We start from the raw sequence: 23,342 nt of genomic DNA on the forward strand, positions 1-23,342 counted from the left end.
TTGTCTCTGCCAGTTCTAACATACCAGTAGAGGCCCAAAATGCCAGTAGGAAGCTCTCCAGAAAACCAGTGTGGCAGTTTGGCTCCTGGGGTGATTTTTAAGTTTGGGGGAGCAGTAGCAGACACTTGAGGGAGGGACCCTAGAGGCTGTACAGGGACTGTGTGAGAATCAGAAGAGATAATATACTGAAAAGCATTTTGAAAAGTTGTACAAATCTTAGATACTAGCATTAGCACAATAAGTCAGGAACTCTCTCTAGAATGCTGTTCACAATTCATGGTTTTAAACTAACCAGCTCTGGAAAAGCTATTTTTTAACCATGAAAAAATGAATACAGAGCATGTCAGAGAATTACATAACACACACCATGTACCCTCTACCTAGAATTAAATGTAAATGGCTTGATCAAAATATCAATTGTACATCTTAAGTAAATACAATTTTTTTGTCAGTTGTATCTTAGAGCTAGAAAAAAAAGAAAAAACTGTAAATGGCTTGTCACATTTGTTTCAGATTTTCTTAAAGATATAAAACATTGCAATTACAGATAAACCCCACTTCAGTGCTCTCTGACCCATTCCATACTGGCCCTTAATCTGTTTTGTGCATATCATTCTAGTCCATGTTTTTATACTTTATTATATAAGATTTATATCCATAAAGTATTGGTTTATTTGTAAAACTCACAGACACTATAAAACTCATATCACATTTTACCCATTCTGAAACTTCATTCACTCTTGTTTTTATAATCTAACCATATTGATACATATAGCCCTAGTTTATTTAAGTGCTGAAAAGTAATCCATTTATGAATATATTATTATTTATTTGTCCACTAAAAAGTATTACTTAGCCAGAAAGTGTTTACTGGGTCGTAAAATGAAATCCTAGGAAAATGTGTAGATGCAAAGGACCTTGGAAGTCATCTGATGCAGGGCTTCTGAAGCTGCGGTTCATAGACCCTCTTCCATGAAATGAGCTTCAGGAAGTCTAAGAAATCTGAACCTCTGTGGGATGAGCATTTCCTGCAGAAAGGGCCAAAGCTTTGACTATATTCTCAGAGACACACATGCTAGTTACTTGTCCTAAAGGAGTTGAGAACCCGTGATCTAGCTTCACTCTCTCATTTGACATATAAGAAGACTGAAGTGCAGAGAGGTTAAGTAATTTATACAAAATCATAGTGATGACAGACCCTGTTCATAGATCCAGGTCTATGTTATTGCTTTTCCAGAACATCACATTGCTGCGTTTGTGCTTGTTGATTTCTTATACAATATGAATTAAGCTCCTTTCAACTTTTGGTCTATAAAGTATAATTCCATATTTTTTTGTTTTGATTATTATCCACTGCTGGTAAGGAGGTGGTCAGATTGGTACATTCCTATATTACTGGTGGCATTGTAAATTGGTATAGTCTTTTGGAAAATAATATGAGATGATAAAGTGCCAATAAAACATTAATAGCTTTTTGGCTCAATCATTTTTATATTGAGAAAAAAGTCCTACAATTGGACAAAGCCACATGCATAAAATGTTCATTGGAGTATTATTTGCAATAGTGGAAAATATCTACTAATAGGATAATGGATAAATCACAGTATGTCCATTCCATTGAATACCATGTAGGCAATTAAAGTTAAGGTTTTATAAAAAGTTAAGCAATAGAAGGAAATGCTTACGACATAATATTAAGTGGAAAGTTATGTTTACACATAACTTTATTTAGTTATGATTACAACTTTGTAAAAAATCTGCACAGGATAAAAACTAGAACTAAACACAATACACGATAAATGATCATTTACTTTTTCTTTTCTTGATGCAAATTCATAGGTAATGAAGTTATGGTCTTAATTTTTTAAAAGTAAACAAAAAATAATACCATCATTAGATCCAAATGCAATGAATTTTTCCCGAAAGCAATGAATTTTAATAATTATGCTTCCTACAGATTCATCATCTTAAAAACACTCAGAAACAAAGACTGTCCTTTAGTACTACATTTTCGTAGGTTTTGGAATGCTGTCTTCAGAATCCTGTGTAAGATTGCCAATTACAAGTTGGTTGATTGCACTCACAAGTCATCTGACCAAATAGCTACTCAATTTCCATATTCAAAGTTGGACACTGATTTCTAAATTGTTGTCCCTAAGTAAATAGAATTTGCTTCTACATTTATCTGACAAGAATCATCACTTTATAATCATATGTTATGTATGGATCAGGGAGATATTTTTCCCAAAGCAGGGTTTTCTTTTTAACTTTTTTTTTTTAAGATTTTATTTATTTATTTGACAGAGATAGAGACAGCCAGCGAGAGAGGGAACACAAGCAGGGGGAGTAGGAGAGGAAGAAGCAGGCTCATAGTGGAGGAGCCTGATGTGGGGCTCGATCCCACAACGCCGGGATCAACGCCCTGAGCCGAAGGCAGACGCTTAACCGCTGTGCCACCCAGGCGCCCCTTCTTTTTAACTTTTTGACGTTTAAATTCATTATTTCAATTTAAACATTTTCTTGGTGTGGGGTCTTCTATAGGATTTTATCGTATGCTCTTATTCCGATATTTCTGGTTAGTAGAGCTATCAAATTAAGACAAGAATGTGTTCACCTAAAGTCAGTTCATTTCCAGTCTGTACACAAACACACATATATTTTTCTTTCTTTTCTTGGTCAATAAACATTTATAGTGACATATGCATTTATTTTTTTCAAGGTTGCACGCGAGCTACACCAGCAGGGGGCGAAATACAATAGGAATTTGACAAGCCATATAGATCTTTCTTTAGTGACTGAGCAATAACAAAAAATCCAATACCACCACAAAGCAATTGGTACTCAAATTTAAAGTGATGTAGTCTCCGTATTTCTTACAGCGATTGAGTTGTAAAAAGACAAATGCGGGTTTATTTTAGCGCTCCAAGTTAATTTGTCTAGAACATTGCAGAGGCGGGATAAACCGTGATGAACTGCTTTTGTCCTTATCTTTCCCCTGATTTGTATAATTTCGCCACTCAAGGGGGTGGACACTTCTCTGTGGCTGAGGGGGTGTTTTCCGTCCTTGATTCTTTGCGTAGCTGTTGAGCTTTGCTGTCTTGGAACTATATTAAACTATTCAAATTACCGGTGCAGGTTTGGCAAAAGTGAGCAGAATGAGCACTCAGCAGGGCTCATGACTTGCAGCGTAGGTACCCCGGGCTCATCAACCCGGAAGATATAACAATTCTTAATGCCTTGTAGTCTGATTTTTACAGTGGTCGCTGTTCTAACAGGTATTTGTGATAAAAAGAGGGAAAGGTTATAAAAACGCAAATGACCAACTCCTCAAGAATCCGTTATGACCCCTGCTAGGGAAATGCATAAGTTGATTTGGTATCTTTAGCTTCATTGGATATTCTCCCGCAGCATCTATGAAAAATTACCACCGTCTCCATCTGTTAGCAAAATTCCCAATTTTTTTTTTTTCCTGTTGGTCTCAAAGCCGATTTGTCAGTCTTCAGAGCGTGCTTTCCCCTTTAAGGTTGATTTATAACAATCTCTTTGTTATGTATCAATCACCAGCTTCCTCTTCTGTCAGTTTAAATTAAAAAGAGGAAGGGACTTGGACTGAATGAAAAGTCGTTTTTCGGGGCGAAAAGGGCAAGCTGATAAGAGCTCTCCGGTAGGTTTTTGGTGAAGATATGGTTCTGTATTTCAAAATCTTGGCAATTTTATTTGGAGAGCAAGAGACTTAACTTGGTCCTGACTGAACGATATCGTTAACAGACTTAAAAGCACCTGTCCCTCGCCTGGAGCGCAGCTTCAGCGGGAGGCGGAATGCGGAAAGACGTCCTTCTCCGCAACAGCTCGATGACTCGCAAGGAAGTAAAAGAAAAGGGCAGCTTGCCCACACCCAAAATGGCGTCCAGCACTCTGCACGACCGCGCCTGCGCAGGGGTAAGCGTTCCGTGACACTAATTCCCCTGGAGTGTCCCCCCAACCCCCCTGCACCCACCAGCGCCCGGCCCCGACCTAGCCACCTGCGCCCGGAAGTGACGTGTCGGCGGCAGCGGTTCCCCCGCTGCATGATGGGAGAGTGTGTGGAGTGGGCGGGGGGTCTCGGCGGAGGAGGAGGTGGAGGCGGCGGCGGCGGAAGAGGGCGGAGGGTAATGGGATGGGGGTCCCGCGACAGCGCTGAAACTCCGGGTGGGCGTCCATGGCGCTGCTTCGCTGACAGGGCTGTGAACAGCCTGCCTTCCGCTATCACCAGCTCCGTGTCGGACTAGCCGGTCCTTCCCCGGGGAGCCAGTTACTCCCCGGGCCCCTGAGCCATGCCCATCGCGGCCGCCCCGAACGAGCCAGGTAAGCGCCACCGCTCCGCTTCCCCGGCCGTGCGGGGGTAACAGGGGGCTGGGACCCGGCCCGGCCCACTGGCCGAACCCTTGCCCGGGCCGGGAGCACCTGCCTGCCGCGGAGCCTGGGACTGCGGGGACGGGGACGGCGACGGTGCCGGCTCTGCGGGCCTGCGGGCTCCGGACTTGGGCTCTGCCCTCTTCCGCGGCGGGTGCGAGGACGCCGGCGGCAGCGCCCAAAGAGCACAGATCCCTCCCCGCCATCCCGGGCACCGGCCGGGGAAGTGTGAACCGTTCCCACATCCCCGGCCGCCGCCGGCTCGCACTGCCCCTCCGCTTCGACCTGCCCACAGCTCCGGCCGGCTGCTCCCTCCGGGAGCTGTAGAGAAGTTTGGGGCTTTGCTCGGGCTTCCTCTTTTTCCCTCCCCCTTCCTCGTGACAGGTGTAAACACTGCCTGCTTCTCCCCAGGCCCGAGGCCGGCTGCGACCGGAGTGTGGCTGCTTCCAAGGGTCTCGAAGCAAGCGGGTTTTGAGTCCTCCCAGCAGGCAGAGGAGAGCCACAAAGCTCATGCATCCCTTCCTGAAAGGATCTTTTCTTCTCCTTTCTTGCACTCCTCAAGAAATAATCTGTGTCTTCTCCCCAGATTGCGTTCGCAAAGTTGGGCCGTAATTCTTTACGCTTCCAGTTTGGCAGGTGCAGTGTCTTGCTTGGGCAGAGGACAAGAGTATAGGGTGAACAGTGGTAGGGTCTTTTCTCCATTAGGAAAGTACTGGGAATGGCTGGGTTTTTCTCTTAGTGGTTAATGTAAGTTTTAGCTTGGTTTCCCACTGAATCTTCTCTTGGGGCCGTGGAAAGGACTTGTAAATATTTTAGTGGGAGCATGGGAAGGGGGCACATTAAACAAAAGCAGTGGTTCCCTTTCAAAGTTCTCACTTTAGGAGAAGAAAAGTAAAACTTTACTTTTGAACTTTAATCTTCCCTCTTCACTGGCTTTCATGGAGTACGTTCTCATACTCCGAATTGGGTTTTTTGGTTTTTGTTTGTTTTTTCTTTTGAGGGTGGGAGGGGGAGACAGATCTTGAATTTACATTTGTTACTCTTAGTTAACCTTTTAGACATTGAAATATGCCAAACTCCACGGGAAACAAATGTTTCAGCACTATTCCATTGATATAATTTGCACAGTTTATCTACATTTTATATGCTTTGCCGGCTTAAATGTTGGCTTTTGTACTAGTCATTTTTAAATTTGCGGAAGTATATGTGTCTATACAGAGTACCTATGGTAGCCTTGTTAATTTTGTCCATGAAGATATTGCACAGGGATTTAAAGATCTTGTATAAAATATTTAGCCCAGTAAATGACACCTAGTAAATGCTCATTAGATTGAATTCCTTTATGTATCAGTTAGATATATTAATTGGTCAATAAGTATAGATATATTTTATACCTTTAAAAAGCTCTTGTATGAAATTCACTAGAATTCACATAATATGTAGGGCGTTTTGTTTTTGTTTTCTAATTTTTGACCTAGAGACTGTTATAACAATAATCCTTTATCTAATGTGTCCATAATTAGATACTGAATCCATAATTGCATCGATAAATTTTTCAGAATCCAGTTGTCTTTATGAAAATTTTGTAATCTAGGTGAATCCTATTATAAAACATCATTTAAAATTTTAACTTGTTTTACTTGCAGTTAGTTAAAAGTTCAGAAAACAAGTGAAATTTGAGTACCAAATGTTTTATTTTTGTGTGAAGCCTAAAGTGCTTCCCTTAACAGTCTAAAAAGTCTTTGAATAGCTTCTCATTGAGGAATACCCCTTCTCTCCTAACCCTACTCCGCAAAACTCATAAAAGGAGACCATTAAGTATATAGGTATTTTTAAACTGTCATAAATCATTTAAATCAAATGTTTATATTGTAATTTAATGTTACCTACAATTCGTAAGTTAAAAAATAAGGACTTTATTCTCTCTGAGCAGTTTCAGTTCCTCTTTAATTAGGCTAGTGAATCTTTCCAGCCTGAACTTCATATGTATTTATAGTTTTTACACAATTTGAAAAACCTCTGGCACTATATGGGTTGTAATATCTATCAATTCGATAATTGGTCTTTTCTCAGAGTGTGTGTATATCATACACACAATCACAGGTCCTTTTGCAACTTTATGATAATTACTAACACTGATATACATTACTTACTATGAGTGAGATACTTATGTAAGTGATTTATATAAAGTATATTAACTCATTTAACCCTCAGAACAACCCTATAAACTCGTAGGTGATATCCCCATTTTTCAGAAAAGAAACTGAGGCATGATGTTAAGCAACTTGCCTAAGGTCAAACAGCTGGTAACAGAGCCAGGATGTAATATGATAGTTTTGCTTATCATATTTATGTAGTTTTAATATAGTTTTTAAAACATGCAAAACTATACAATATATTTTCTGGGAATCATGGAGTATGTAGCAAAAGTATAAAAACATTCATTGGAAAGATAAATACCAAATGAGAATAAAAGTTACCTCTGAAAAACTGAAGAGGGATAAAGGATCTAGGAAGGGACTGTTTTTCAACCATAGCTTTACTGTTTTTAATATAAACCTGAAGCAATTTGGTAAAAGATTAAGATTTAACACAGCTAGGTGGTGGATACTTATTCATTATATTTTTTTCTAAACTTGTGTGCTTGAAATCAATAAAATAAAAGGTCAGGTTTTTCATTTTAAAACAAAGTATCACTTTGTCTTTTAGCATTGTATATTTAAAAAGAGGACAGGGAAGTAGTTAAGTGTTATTTTGTATTGACTTTCCTTTAAAATATAAGGAGGTTCTAACTTGAAAATATTTAAAGAATTGTTCCCCTTCTGAGGTTCCTCTGCAGTAACCTCCCTTGCCTGGGCTCTCTTATTCCTGCCAACCGTCTCCACAGCCCTATATCACGCTCCTAGTTTCTATTTCTGGCCTTACCCTGGGGTTGGGGCTCATAGGTCTGGATTAGACCTATTCCCTGGGAAAAGGAAAAAGTCAGAAACTATACACTGGGGTGGAAGCAGAGGGGTGGGGAATCATTGCTCATTAGTTTGGGAGAAATGAAAAAAGAAGGAAAATAGGTTTAATACTCTCCCCTTTCTTCCTCAATCACCACCATCCCTATTTCAAATAACTAACTTAAGTAAACCTTGCAGAGATAAATTGCTAGTAAATTAAAGGTTGTCTGTATGCTCAAAGCTTAATTTATAAGCACTGTTTTGCTGAATAGTTCCCAGAGGAAAATAAAGTAGTAAATTAGAATAAATTCACTGTAGGTTCTATTTATGTAAATACTTAAAAACTGCCATAAACCATTTCAACTAAATATCTAACACCATGGTATTCTCTTCCTTTCATTCTTGCTGCAATATGTGAGGTCCTGTTCTAGATGCTGGGGATACTGAAATGAACAAATTTTAAAAATTGCCCTTATTGAGCTTCATTTTCTTGCATTTGGGTGTGTGTGCGCACGCACGCCTGTGTGTGTGTATGTATGGGGATTAAAAAAATAAAATATAGAGGGGCACCTGGGTGGCGCAGTTGTTAAGCGTGTGCCTTCGGCTCAGGGCATGATCCTGGCGTTCTGGGATCAAGCCCCACATCAGGCTTCTCCGCTAGGAGCCTGCTTCTTCCTCTCCCACTCTCCCTGCTTGTGTTCCCTCTCTCGCTGGCTGTCTCTATCTCTGTCAAATAAATAAAATCTTTTAAAAAAATAAAAAATAAAATATAGAAATGGCAGATGATGTTAAGTATCACAGAGAACAACAGTCCATTTGGAGGGATACGGGAGTACAGACTTTTTGTCTTAGAGACAGGAGTGGGAGGTTGTTGTTGTTGGGGCTTGCTGTTTTATATAGGATGGGCTCAGAGAAAGCTAAAGACCTGAAGTTGGTGAGGAGAATACAGGGGAAAAGTGGTAGAAGCAGAAGTATGCCGGATTATTCAAAGAATTGCAAGGGGAACAGTAGTATATGTGATCACAGTTAGAGGGTGAGAGGGCAGTGTTGCAGGGCTTTGTAGAAATTTAATGACTTTGGCTTTTTACTGTGTGAAATGGGAGGCCATTGCAGGGCTTTTGAGTAGAGATGTGACATAATCTATGTTTTTAAAGGATCTGGCTGTGGGGGGAAAAAATGGATCTGGCTGGCTGCTGTACAAAAAATAGACTATAGGAGTGCAAGAGTGGAAGCAGGAAGATTCCATTAGGAGGTGGTTATAGTGATATGGACAATTTCTTGAATTGGAACCTCTAGTAATTTCCCCATTGCTAAATTAAAAAAACTTACAAGGTACTCCCTTCTGAAAATTCAAGGCCCTCACAGCCTACTTTCCCCAGCATACTGCCTACTTCCTTCATATATCCTACATTCTAACCAAACTCTGTTATGTGACTTACTGTTCTTTGACACTTGCCCCATACTTTATTTTTAGTGCCTGCTGTTACCTCTATCAGTTAAAATCCTTTTCATTTCAGATTCTATCTCCATGAAGCTTTTTCTCATTTTCACCATTCTTCCTCTTCCCAATCAAGTAAGATCTTTTTCTTAGAATCCTTGTAACTACATTTTACTTCATTTGATGTTTATATTCTGGCTTGTGTTAATTACTTTTATTTTTCTCTTATGTTGTTCCCCCTAATTAATTGTAGTTTTCTTTAAGATTGTGGCTCCTTTTACTCATTTCTACCTCTTACAGAACCTAGCACAGTTTTGTATGTAGTAGATGCTCAGAAATAGTGGGTATATATATATTATAATTTTTGAAAGTAGTCTTTTATTACAGGGGCATTGTAGAAAATAGGCAAGCAAAAAAAAAAAAAAAGAAGAAGAAGAAGAGAAAATCACATTCCTGTTATTCAGAAATCCTCCCTGTTAACAGTTTAATGTATATCTTTCCCCACACTGTGTGTGTGTGTGTATGCCCTTTTAACACACTGAAGTCTTATACAGACTGTTTTGTAGGTTTTGTGTTAGTCAACTAAATTTCTCTTACCATTTCAGAAAATTTTCGTCTAAATTAATATTCAGGGCTATATTAAAATTCTTCCCCAGGTGGATGTCCCTTTACAGTTGATTTGCCCATATCAGCATCCACTCCATAATATATTTTTCTGATTATTAAAATTATGAAAGGATAATATGTTCATTATAGATTATTTGGAAAATATGGAACAGCATAAAGAAAACTGGTGTGCCCCTTGATGGCAGGGCCCATCTGTTTTAATCCTGGCACATAGTAACACTCAATAAATATATGTTAAAAGGAATAATATGTGTTAAAAGGGATATTAGTCATCACACTATGAAGAGGTAAATAAACATTTTGGATTGCATTCAGTTCCCCCCCCTCACCGTGGTGGGTATATGAGTGTCCTATGCACATGTATGTATGAATCAGATTGTATCTTGGTGGAAAAGTTTGTGATCTTTGACTTTGTTTTTAGTTATTTCCATAGGACTGAGTTTTAGAAGTGGAGTTACTAAATCAAAGGGAAAACCAGTTGCTTTCCAAGAGGTTGTAATGAAATCACTTGCCTACAAGCAGTGTTTGAGAGTACCCATCTTCATTTAATCTCCTCAGGTGATCAGTAAAAATGCAGTTTTTTGTGGTTTTTTTTTTTTTTTAATTAAGCCCCCCTTTGCAGGGGCAGTCTTTTTTTTTTTTTTTCAAGATTTTATTTATTTATTTGAGAGAGAGGGAGAGTGCACAAGCAGGGAGAGCTGCCGGCAGAGGGAGAGGGAGAAGCAGGCCCCCCACAAGCAAGAAGCCCAATGTGGGACCCCAGGGATCATTACCCAAGTGGAAGGCAGATGCTTAACTGACTGAGCCACCCAGGAATCCCAAAAATGCAGTTTTTAAACTGTTTACCTGAATTTTTACTTTGGATTTAGGCTTTTTAGTGGTATGGAATATTTGCATAATTTAAACATTTTTGAAGGGTTTAAACAGGAGATGTATCCTTATTTGATACGAAGTTAAAAATTCTTAATGCCATGTTCTTTTTAAAATAACTCTGATTATGTTAGCAAGCTATTTAAGTACAAGAAATACAATATTATCTTCTGGAACTATGTTGTGTAGTACAATAACCACTAGCTACATGTCACACTTTTAATAAAGCCAGTCCCAAGTAGATGTGCTCAAAGTGTAAAAAACATACCAGATTTCAAAAACTACTGTTAAGATATATATTTTAGGTTGATTATATATTAAAATAATATTTTAGATGCTTTGTGTTAAGCAAAATATAATTTTATCTGCTTTTTTAATTGACGGAGGAGTTAAAATTGTATATGTGGCTCGTATTGTATTTCTGTTGGACAGTGCTGCTCTGGAGCATGACACTGACTTATTTTTATCTATGGAAAAGAAATATAAGATTAACTTCACTACTCTGGAAAGCAGTAAATAAGTTTTTAAAAATTGCTGCTTATATTTCAGTTAGTATGTTTTTCATAGGATACACAGTTTGCACAGTCATCTTTCACATTATAAGACTATAACTTACTGCAGTTCTTATGCTCCAAATGAAATATAGGACTTGGGGGAGGGTGTTAGGAAATTTACCTGAGAAATTGATCCCTCATCTAAGAATTGAAGGTGTGTGGGAACGTTTTAGGCAATGGGACTGCAGGTGCAAAGGCCCTGTGGCACAAAAGAATGTTTGCCTTTCAATAAATGGAAGAGGGCCTAGTTTAGAGCATTGGAAACAATAGGGGAAGAGAAGAGGAGGTGACTGGAGAGCTGGGAATGGCTTATATAGCCTTTATTAAAGATTTTTTTAAAAATCTTATCACAAGCAGAGAATCAGTGTGATCAGTTTGACTTTTTTTTTTTTTTTAAGATTTTTATCTATTTATTTGACACAGAGAGAGACAGCCAGCGAGAGAGGGAACACAACCAGAGGGATTGGGAGAGGAAGAAGCAGGCTCTCAGCAGAGGAGCCTGATGTGGGGCTCGATCCCAGAACGCCCGGATCATGCCCTGAGCTGAAGGCAGCCGCTTAATAAGACTAAGCCACCCAGGCGCCCCAATCAGTTTGACTTTTAAAAAGATTATTTGTATTGGGCGTGATTGAATACCAGTCAGGAAGAGGCTGTTTAAATGGTCATGGCAGCTTAGACCAGAACAAGTCACAGGAGGTGAAAGGAGGTACAGATATTCTAGAATTGAGGGATTTATGAGATAAAAATCATTCTTTAGAAGATAGGGGAAGGTGAGAAGAGCTTTGTCAAGGGTGGCTCTCATGTTTCTGACTTAGTAACTAAGTAGGTAGAGGGGCCATTCCCGGAGTTAAGAGAGCCCTGGAAGAGGACCACATTTGAGGAAGAAAAGCTTGGGTTCTCTTCCTGTTAAGCTCAGTTTGAGTTGAGGAATTTAAATGAAGAGAACTAGTAGAGAGTTGGCCTGGCAGATCTGGAGCTCAGGTTTGAGGGCTGGGCTGTAGAGATAAATCTGGGAGTCCTGGAATGTGGTAATTAAAGCCTTAAGTGGATGAGATTGTTTGGGGGGAAGTTGAATAAGAAAAGAGCCTGGATGAAACCTGGAAGAACTTATACTACTAATTTCAGTATGTTTCATACTTAACAAGAAAATTTAAGTTTGAGACCTACTTGTAAAAGTGAAAGTAAGGAGTAAATTGGATCAAGTAAGTTAAGTATTTCTGTTTGACGTGTGTAATCGAGCAAATAATCTAACACAATGCTAATTTGATTATTTGGAAACATACCTTTTTCCTGCAGCAGAACACAAACCGGTCTTCCCTTATGAACATGTTGAAAACAATTATGAATAAGTATTGGGTTTTTTTTGTTACTTTAACAGCTCTCAGGAAAAACTATGTAATTCTCTCCATAAATACTTTAACTCTCTCCATAAATTTTGAAACTCATCTTTAACTTTTTTAACAAAGCAATTTAAAGTAAGAATTATTGAACAGTTCTGTAGTATGATAAAATGTATACACCTCAAATCAAAAATCAGTATCTTAATGTAGGGAGAATACTAATGCCTGCTATCACCACTACAATTAAATTTGGTATTGGAGGCATTAGCTGGCACAATCAATAAAGAAAAAGAGAGACATAAGAATTGGAAAGGAAATGGTCACACTACTCCAGTTTGCTTATGATGTGATGGTAAATGTTATAAGTAACAGGAGCTTTCAGTTTTATAAATAGTACTCAGCAGTTAGAAAATAGAATGGAAGTGGAGACCCCATTTCACATGAGCAGCAAAAAAATAGATAAATACAAGTTTAAAAACAAATGTAAGAATTCTACATTGCTAACATTGAATTTTTACGTTAAATAAAATTTAACAGTTCCGTGTTTAGGTATTAGAGGATATCATTCTTAATTCACATCTTATTATTCTTTAAGTGCTAACTTCAGATCTTTTCAAAGCAAGACTTTCAAAGAGGATCTTTAATATTTGCATATGTCTTAATGAGACCACAGTTGTTTAAAGAGATAAGATAGATAATGTTTCTGCCTCACCCACCCTCCAAAGTGGGTGTTTTTGTTGTTGTTTTCTTCTTAGTCATTGCTTATGTTTTGTAGTATTTTCTGTTTTGCTATAGTTAATCATCTCTCATCTTAATTGTTTATTACTTGGATGCAGAAATGTTGACCTGGAGTGTTTTCAGGTAAGACACTTCTACAGTGACACTCAAAGTCTGAGGCATTGATTTCTTTTCTTAAGGCATTTGTTTTTAGTAGCTATTTATAAAAAGTAGTGAATCTACATTAAGAGATAAACTAACTCTTCTGCACTGCATATTTTTAATAGCATCTTTGTTCCTTTAAAAAAAAAAAAATACCAGGAGTTTCAGGTATCACATTCAAATTTTCTCTTTCCTGAAGCCCAAACTGGAATGTTTGAATATTCATTACTTTAAAAAAAAAAAAGAACATTCATTACTTTTTACCTCTAGTTAAGTCATCATTTCTTCTTACTCCTTTCATATTTCAGACACATTCCTCTATATCATAATGAGCCGCCGATAACAGCTTTCCATCTCATTAGGTTTCAGAAGTTTACCTGAAACACAGTGCAAGTGTCACACCTAAATAAAAAGCACAGATTTTAATCAGATTACCAGTGACCTTGGTTTCTGGAAGTAGAGAAGTTTCTGTTGTTGCTGTTCACATTCGTTTAATATTCAGCTGCAAGTGAAACTGATAAATTTTTTAAACATGATTTTATTTTTTCCAAGGATTCTATAACATTTAAATTATATACTTAATTGGATCTGTTTCAAAGATTATTGCAGTAATTTAAATTTGATCCTTTAAGGTAATTTTCCAAGTTTATTTAGGAAAAATATTAAAAATTTTATGTTGTGAACTTTCTTTTTTAAATCTTGAATGTGAATTTCTTTGTGATATTTTCAGATAAATGTGAATGACAGCACTTTAAGAAATGTTTGTACAATTGTTGTAAGTAGGGGGAACCTTTTATAAGGAAAATTACAGTTTCGTTGATTTACCTGTATCAGTGAGTTCAGCAGTGAAGTTTACAGACATTTATGTCATCCCCAAAGTTATAAAGTCCAGTGATATTATTATCCTCTGGAAACTTAACTCACTGTCTGTCAAGCTTTGCTGACAATCAGCATCATCTTGGAAACTTTTAAAAAAATACTGATCTTTAGGTCCACCTGTTCTATTAAAAAAGGAAAACAATACAAAGCTAAGAGTGAGTAACATTGGTTTATAGGCTACTAGAGGAGAAAAATGTGGAAACAAATTTGATTTACTTTGTTGAATATGATAAAAGAGATAGATATAAAGAAGGATTAATTCAGAAAGGCAACCTAACATAATGAAAAGAACACTGGCTGTAATGTTAGAGCCCTACTTTCCATACTTAGTCTTTATGGAACCTTGAGTAGATTATTTGACCTCTCTGAGCCTGTTTTTTCCTCTATAAAAATGGGTGGTTGAGATTAAATTGGATAGTGTATGAATAGCACCTAGCATAGTACCTGTGGTATAATAACTTGGTAAGTATTGGTGATCTCACTTCACAGAAAACTTCATGACTGAATAGGGTGTGAAGGTATAGTAAATGGGTTCTCCAAACAGGTAAGGATAGGAAGTTAGAAGAAATGACATGTGACACCTAGATGTAACAGTGCCTGTAGAGGAACCAGGGGATACCTTTTGTCTGAACGGAGCAAAGAGAGAGTATCTTAGCCATGTTGGATAAGATAGGAGTTTTAAGTAGACTGTAGTAATCCTGGCCAAAAATCATGAGGCCCTGAAATAAGCTATTGGTCATGGGATGTTAACCCAAATATAGCAAGCAATATAGAAGATTTAATTTGCGATTGATTTAATTTGTGGGATGGGGTGGCAAAGGAGGAATGGTCAGGGCTAACACTCAGATTTCTGGACTTAGAATTCAGAATGTTGTATAGGAAGAAGTGGTTTCTGTTCTTTGAGTAGAGGTTGACTTCAGTTTTGGAATTGGAGAATATGAGATATCTTTGGGACATCCAAGTAGAGATATTCAGAAAGGCATTTGGGTAGATGGATCTGGAGGTTGGGCAGCCTGTAGATAGATAGGGTTTCAGCATTATGAATATATAAAAACAAAACTTGGATGAGACTTCTCCGGGATAAGAATATGGGGAGGCCAAGACTTGGGAAACACTGAAATTTAAGAGGCAAGCAGAAGAAGCAGATCCATTGAAGGAGGAGAAAGGCTATGGTAAGAGGAGAATCAAGAGAGATTACCTTCCAGAAATGCTTTTTTTCACTTAAAAATGTGTTTTAGGCACATCTCCTAATTAGTAATGTAGCTTTATCTTTTTTTTAAGGCTATATTTTTTATTTACCCTATTCCTTATTGATAAATATTTATTTTCAGTTGCTTTTTAAACAAACTATATAGGAATTAACATTTATATGGAATGATCTTTGCATACTTGTATGAATGCTTCTATAGGATACATTTTTGTGGATGAAACTGTTTAGTCCAAAAAAAATGCATTAAAATTTTTGGTATATTGCAGAATTGCCTGAAGTATGAACCAACATTTACTTCCACCAATAGTACCTTTAATTTTATTCTTAAAGTGGCCTGCTTCCTAGATTAGGGTAGTATGGATTTAAAAAATAAGTAGTAATTTTTATTACTATATGTAAAATTCTGTGAAGCGAAAAGGAGCACTTTAATTTTATCAAATTACTTGGTTCATTCAAATAATGTAATTTAAGAATGCATTTTGTCCTTGTAAGCACCAGATCAAGGAGGAGTTTCTTTGTTTTGAAAGAAGCTCTGTTCCCTCCTCTTATATATGCTGGAAGCAGTAATTGGATTTAGAAGAAGTGGATCAGAAGGAAAGAGAATGATAGTATTATTGCGAGGGGGATTAAACCTGCATTTCCCTAACCTCAGTGGTACTAATAGTATTTAGGGAAAGTTGTTAGTTTTGTTCATTTTCTTTAAATTCTTCAGTGTCCTTTTTGTCTTGTTTTGTTTTGTTTTGTTTTTTTACTCTGGGTTATGACCTGTTTCTGGTTTGTAAATTTAGGTTTGTAAAATCAATTTAGGGGATCCTGACAACTATGAAGAAAAAGTGAAATAGAACTATCAAGAGTACCCAGAGAGTAAAGGATAAGTACTGTTTGGTGAAATTCTTTTTACCCTTTAGCCTTTCTACCTCTCAGGAGAAAGTAAAACTTTAAACCAAGGAACAACACCATTAAAAGGTCAAACACCTAGAATTTGTTTGCTATGGGAATTCCTTCCATAGTTTCCACGAAAGTTATCAGTACAGGGAGACCTACTTGTGGCATTACCTGTGTATACCACACACACATACACTCTTGAGCGCTGTTTCAGAATGTGTTTATATTTGATTTTTCACATATACAAAGGTTTTGTTTTATAATAACTCACCCCAAGAATGTCATTATATGTTGTTGTTTGTGGATGATTTATACTCGTTTTAAGTCTGATTCATCATCTGGTTTCCTTCTCACATGTTTCTAGGTTATCTTTTTCTCAATAGGTGGTCAGGGAACAAATTAAAGTAACAAATACCACTTAGCAAAGACAATTTGTGAGGTAAATCTGTTACATATGTCATATTTTATAGCCAAATTTGTGAGTTATAGATTATGTAGGACACTGTCTGCATCCTTTCTCATTAGCTCAAATAATTGAATTCTAACTGCTTTTGGTTGCAGTTTTAGAACTTTTACTAGATGGCTTTTTTCTCTAAAAGGTGAGTTGCTCTCATGGTAGGCATTTATAATATGGAGAGTAGCACTGTCAGGAAGGGCAGCTGCCAAAGGCCTGCCAACATACACGTATTTTAGTTACAGACTGGGGAGGGGGGGGTTCTGGTTCTGTTTTGAAGGTTCACAAAGTAGGTTTTGTGTTTTTGGTTTTTATTTTTTTCAGAATACCATGGGATCTTGAGGTTTAACTCATCAGTCTTGACCAGAATTTAAATCTAAAGCTTTACAGCAAGAAATTTCTTTCAAAACATGTCAGCTATTCATGTTGGCTGATTGCAAATCTGTGGAAAATTTAACAAGGAGTATTAAAGTTGCTGGTAGCAGAGAACAAGAGCAGGGGAAATTAGTTGGGCCATCCAGAGTCACATCACGCTCTGGAGACACCAGCTGACACCTCCACTTATGGTGAGAAACTGTCTCAAATCAAAGCAGAGAGTCATGCTAGCTGGTCTGTTAAAAACACATGAACAAAAATTTGTCCTTTAGCTGTTTTTTTTCCCCTAGCTTGCATATAAGTACTACCCCTCTCAGCATACTCTTTTTTCTGACAGGTGCAGTACGAATGATTGGATTTGCTTTCTTTTACATGTGTTACATGTGTTACATTTCAGACCAGCCTCTCTCAGATCACACTTACTTACCTTAACTGAACTTCGGTGTTTCCTAACTTACTTGATGGAGCACCAGAGCTAGGGTTATAGAAACCTAGTGGGAGGTGGAGGAGGAGACAGTTTGCGAGTGGTCATTGGAGTAAATGCCCCAGCAAGAACAATAATAGTGTATTCAGTTCCTCCCGTGCACCAGGCCCTGAGGATGCAGTGGCCAACAACAGAGGCCTGCCTATTCCTGCACAACATTTCCAGTCTTTTGAGCTCAAGTAAAGTACCTCTTGCAAGAGCAGTTTCAGTGGAGTGGTAGGAAAGAAGCCAGATTGTGCTGGGTTGAGGAGTGAGTGGGAGCTTAGGAAGTAGAGATAGCGAATAGATAGGGCCCTTTGAAGAAGCTTGGTGGTGAGGAGGAGGAGAGCTAGAAGGACACAGAAGGGAGGAGTTTGTTTTGTTTTGCTCTGATTTGTTTGAGGTTGGAAGACTCTTGAACATTTACAATCTTGTTGAGAAAGCGTCAGTAGTAATGGAGAAATTCAAAGGGTCCTCTGAGCAAGCAATTCAGATAGAGAACATAAGGTCCAGGGGTTATCTGTAGACAATACTGTAGATGGAGGCACGAGTTTAGTGAAAGGACATGAAAATGAAATAATTCCTGTTTTTAGATTCTGTTTTCGTCGTAAAGTTTCAGGGATATTAGAGGGAAAAATTAAGGTGGCTAATTTATTCTGTAACTGTGTACAGAGTACTAGGGAAAAAACTATTTCCCAGGGCTATTGCATCTTTCCTCACTGCTGCTTCTGTTTTGTTGTCTTTGTTATCAGCAGTTATCCAATATCATTTATTCAATTTCAAGTTGAAGTACCCTTTGGGGAAAAGTAGCTAGTAATCTCTCAAATATGGTCAGTTGATAGGATTAATTAAAGGTAAAACAATTTCAGATATTTTTATTTATCTTGTTTAATTTTTACTGTGCAGCCATACAAACACAAATAAAATGCCTTATGGATTTATGTAGAAAGTTAAAATATACAGAAAAAGGAGAGCTCTTTCTTAGGAATTTTTGAAAACTACCATCTGTAAAATGATAACTCTTACTGCTATTTAGCAACATTCATTGAAGAGTGAATGTGAGTTGCTGCTTATGTCGTCATTTACATTATGTATGATATTTGTACTTTTGTGAATCATCCTTATTGACATCAGAATCGGGAAGACAGAAAATTTGGTTGTTATTTTTGGCAGTCTGGCCTTTTGAGGGTGATCAACTTAGTTATAAAGATATTTTGCTGCTTGTTTCATTCTTCACCACATTTTTACTACCATGTACATTAATATTAAAAGAAGACATTCGCCTCTTGGCATTTTTGTTGGTTATTAGGTTGTAAGCCTCTTTTTTTTTTCCTTCCAAATTGTGGAAGTTTCAGAAACCTTTTTCTGGACAACTCAGAAACCTTTAAGGGATTATTCTTGTAATTCTAGTATTTGCTGTCAATTATTTCTGCAATAAGACATATTTCAGGTATTTTATTAGCTTGTGACAGATTCACTGCTTAGTAGTTACACTACCATGAAGGATTATTTAACCTCCCTAAGCTTTTATTGTAAAATGAAGATAATAATCCCTACCTCATAGCATAGTATGAGGACTAAATGAGATAATTCATGAATGCTTTTCTCATAGTATCAACACATAGTAAGCATTGAATAAATGTTAACTTGATATTGGCATAAGCAGAAAATGAAAGCACTTGGAATATAATATTTGTTCAATAAATTTTTTTTAAGATTTTATTTATTTGAGAGAGAGAGCATGAGTGGGGTGGAGGGGCAGAGGGAGAGGGAGAAGCAGACTCCCCACTGAGCAGGGAGCCCACCCAATGAGAGACTCAATCCCAGGACCCTGGGATCATGACCTGAGTGGAAGGCAGACACTTAACCAACTGAGCCACCCAGATGCCCCTCAACAAATGTTTTAAATAATACTGCATGTTACGCAGTTGGTATCTATGATGTCTTGGGTTTTTGTTTTTAAATCAGCAAGTTTGAAGGAATTATGGGATCTCTTAAAAATACTCAGTTTCAGGATTATGGAGGTTTGATTAAATAGCCTTGAGGTTTACAGCCTATGTTGAAGGGAGTCCTACAAACAAATAATAACAACAAAACTTTCCTCAATTCTTTACTAAAAAGCATCTGTTTTTAGGGGTTCTCTTTGTTTTATTAGGCACCATAGAGCCAATATAAGATGCTGAGGACAAACCACTCAAAAAGAGAAAATGAAAATTATCATTCTTACAGATTGTCAATTTTAGAATTATAAAAACTTTTGCGACATGCATGGTGCAGTCATCTCTAGATGTATCGAAAACCAGAAAGTTAACTAAAATCTTATCTTCATATCACTCAGAAGAAGGGCTCTTTTTGAGACAAGATGATGAGATGACTCTTAAGCAGAATGTAGGCTGGGCAGATTCATTGACAGTATATTTTGATAATATCTTAAAATTCCCGTGAGGATATTACAGTAAAGATTTGAATAATTTGAATTACTGCGGTAGCAGGCAACATTTGTAATGCAAATCGATGTTGTTAATTGCTTATGTAACATTTTCTTTCATTTTTCTAAAGAAAATACATATTTTTCCCCATCACTCACCCAAATGATTTGACAAGTGACTCATTAAAAACGTCAGACATCATGGTAAGAAGGTAGCATTTTTTATTTGTGTGATCCATTAACTAAACCTTGCTGGGGGAGTTTGTGCTACTCAAAGCTTGTAGCACAACTTCAGATATGGTTGTTTGTCTTGTCTTTTTTCTTTTCTTACCACCATCCTTCTGCTTGTTTGTGTTCTCCATTATCCCCACCCCCATTCCAGTCCAGTAAAACTAAATTTGGAGTAAAAGGTCCTCAGTAAAGCTGGGGATTGTATAATCTGGGTGTGTTTATCTGGCTGCACATTGATGTAGCTTGGCTGGTGCCCTGTAAAACGTGGGAGTTTCTTTCTGGTGCATTTTAAGCTTGTCTGCAAGGTTCTCTCAGTGTTTGAATCTGGGAAATTCCTAAAGGGCCTCTTAGAGACCCCACCACTACCACCAAATGTGAGCCCGAAGACCCTAAGATAGTTAATACACTGTGTGAATGATGGAGGATAGAGGGGTGGTCAAGGATTAACTCTTAGAGGAATATGTAGAATCCTTTCCATCCCAACCAGGTACCTTAGAAGCCCTTATTCTTGTGGTCTTTTCTCTAAATGGATAGTATCTACAGCCAGTTTACTTCAGGTTACTAGTGAGGACTTCTGGGTTACATTGTCCTGTTCCTCATCAAAACCTCCATTCCTTTAATAAATTACTGTGAGGCTCTGAACTACCAGTAGTAGTAGTTCAGAGACTGTGGTCTCAGTCCTTCCACCTTGGGCATTGTTTCATATTTTCCAGGGATGAGTTATAGAAATTGGCAATAAAGTCAATGTCTTGTATCTTTAGTGTGGTTAGTGATATTTTTCTTAAGTGACTTACTCTTTCAGTGACCTTTTAGAGTATATGCCAAGTCATGAGAATGTTTTTTGGCAACTAAGCCAACATTGGCTTAGATTTTTGTTAAGGGTAGATTATGGTTTGAACCACAGACTTGGTTTAAGTTAAAATGTAATGATAGTTGATAACTTGCTGAGGCACAGAATGTGCCAGGTACCGAAGGTCTGTTATCTGTAATCCTCACAACAGCATTGACAGGGAGGAACTGCTAGCCCTTTTTTATAGATAGGAAACTAAAGCTCAAGGAGGGCAAACTCACATAATTCGTAAATGAGGAAACTGGAATCTGAACCTAGAATCTGTCTGAATCCAAGTCCAAGATCTTTCTCCTACACTATGCTATCTTTTGAGACATACATATATTACCTTAAATCCCAGAGTTAGGCAAAGTATAAATAAGCACAACTTTTTTTTAATAGAATGGTATGCTTATTATTATATATCCATTCACTTGGAATGTAGTTGTTGTTAATCTAAGTATGTTGATTTTCTGAGACACACTTCTTGTTTTTTATTGTTACATACATACAGCAAAGTATATAAGTCTTAAGTGTACAATGGGATGAATTTTTACAAATATATGTGCCTGTGTAACTAGTACTCTGATCAAGAGATAATAATATTATTAGCACGTACCAGGCTCTTTTATACCCCCTTCCAGTCAATACTGTACCTGCTATAGGTACCCCTATTCTGAATTACCACTGTAGTTTAGCTTTGCCTGTTTTAAACTTCCCAGAAATGGAATCACACAGTATGTATTTTGTGTGTGTATATCTGGTTTCTTTCACACATCATGTCTGTGATAGGCATCCATGTTGTTGCATGTAATAATAATTCATAATGTACCCCATTCGTGTGTATATATATATACCATTATTCTTTTTAACCATTCTGCTGATGGACACTTGGGTTATTTTTAGTTAAAAATAAAGATGTCATGAACAGTCTTGTTCATGCCTTCAGTGCATGTATATACTCACTGTTGTGGAGTATGTACCTGGTACAGTTTCAGTAAATACTGCCCAACAGTTTTCCAAGTGGGTATACCAGTTTACACTCCAGCCGTTAAAGTATGGGAATACCAGTTGTTCCATATTGTTGCCTTTGGTAGCTATGATTAAAATTGTTTTGTCTTAATTTTAGCTGTTCTGGTGGGTGTATAGTAGTGTCTTACTGTAGTTTTAATGTGCATTTCCCTGACGACTTTTCATATGCTCACTGGCTATTTGGATAATCTCTTTTGTGATTTACCTGTTCAAGTATTTTGGCCATTTTTCTGTTGGGTTGTCTCACATTGATTTGTAGGAATTCTGTGTATGTTCTGGCTATGACTTCTTTGACAGTTAATGTACCACAGATATCTTCTCCCAGGCAGTGGCTTGCCTTTTTGACCCACTTAATGTTGTTCTTTAGGTGAACAGAAGTTTTAAATCTTAATGAAGTCCAATGTATCATTTTCTCTTTTATGATTACTGCTTTCTGTGTCCTATTTAAAACACCTTGCCTTCCGTAAGGTCATGAAAATAATCTCTTAAGAAGGTTGATTGTTTTTACCTTTCACATTTAGGCCTACAGTCTGTCTGGAGCTGATTTTTGTGTGAGTTATTAGGTAGAATCAAAGATTGATCCCCCCTGTGGGGGTATTCACTTGATCTAGCACTATTTATTTAAAAAAAAAAAAAAAAAGGCTTGTCCTTTCCCCCTCCACACTGCAATGGCATCTTTGTTATCACATAACACGTACCTTTAAACCAGGTCTCGATACCTGGTAACTTAAGTACTCCAACTTTGTTCCTTTTGGGAAACTATTTTTATTTTTTTTTATTTTTTATTTTTTTAAAGATTTATTTATTTATTCGACAGAGATAGAGACAGCCAGCTAGAGAGGGAACACAAGCAGGGGTAGAGGGAGAGGAAGAAGCAGGCTCATAGCAGAGGAGCCTGACGTGGGGCTCGATCCCATAACGCCGGGATCACGCCCTGAGCCGAAGGCAGACGCTTAACGGCTGTGCCACCCAGGCGCCCCTGGGAAACTATTTTTAAATTGCCGGATAGTCTGAGGATGGTAGTTAACCCCATTCCTCCTTTCATTCCTCTGTGTTCCCAAGCCCACCTTTCCACTTGACCCCAGAGCTTTCTACCTACAGACCTACCACCTCTTCTTTTCCATGACCATTTCAGACCTGAGGCTAGCACTCCTTGAGCAGGTGCAGCTTCTTTTCTTGTGAGAGATTAATATTGAATCACTTTCACCCATTGTATGCCTTGTTACCTTGGCTGCTAATCTGACACAGGACTCAGGATTCCGCTGCTGATTGCTACTCGGATTGTGGATTATTCCCCAGGCCCCTCTGTAGTGGTCTCCTATAATAGAATTACCGAAGCCAGGATCCTTTGATTTTCATGGTTTGTAGCCCTGAGGGTCTTCTTTGGCTTGCATTTTTATTTACTATTTTTCATGTACAGTGTCCCTAGGCTCTGTATTAAGGATGTGATTTCCCATGGGCATATCTCCAAAGTGCAGGAGGTCTGCCGAATTCTCTATCTGCATGCTCTA

The 23,342-nt window shown here is 37.8% G+C and overlaps 1 protein-coding gene across 6 annotated transcripts in view; it reads left to right on the forward strand.

Moving 5' to 3' along the window:
• The first annotated feature begins 3,614 nt into the window (after window positions 1-3,614).
• The window catches only part of AFTPH (aftiphilin), a 65,861-nt gene continuing 46,133 nt past the window's right edge, over window positions 3,615-23,342 (forward strand). For 4 of the 6 annotated variants that reach the window (XR_004624935.1, XM_002927661.4, XM_011235313.3 and 1 more), the window contains exon 1: window positions 4,075-4,344. The gene's annotated coding sequence lies outside the window, so the exon portion shown is untranslated. Of the gene's footprint in view, window positions 3,665-3,704; window positions 3,940-4,074; window positions 4,345-23,342 lie in introns of those variants that run through there. The other 2 variants (XM_034659222.1, XM_034659223.1) reach the window with 2 other exon arrangements.

This window comes from Ailuropoda melanoleuca, chromosome 4 (assembly GCF_002007445.2).
Source record: "Ailuropoda melanoleuca isolate Jingjing chromosome 4, ASM200744v2, whole genome shotgun sequence".
Lineage (NCBI taxonomy): Eukaryota > Metazoa > Chordata > Mammalia > Carnivora > Ursidae > Ailuropoda > Ailuropoda melanoleuca.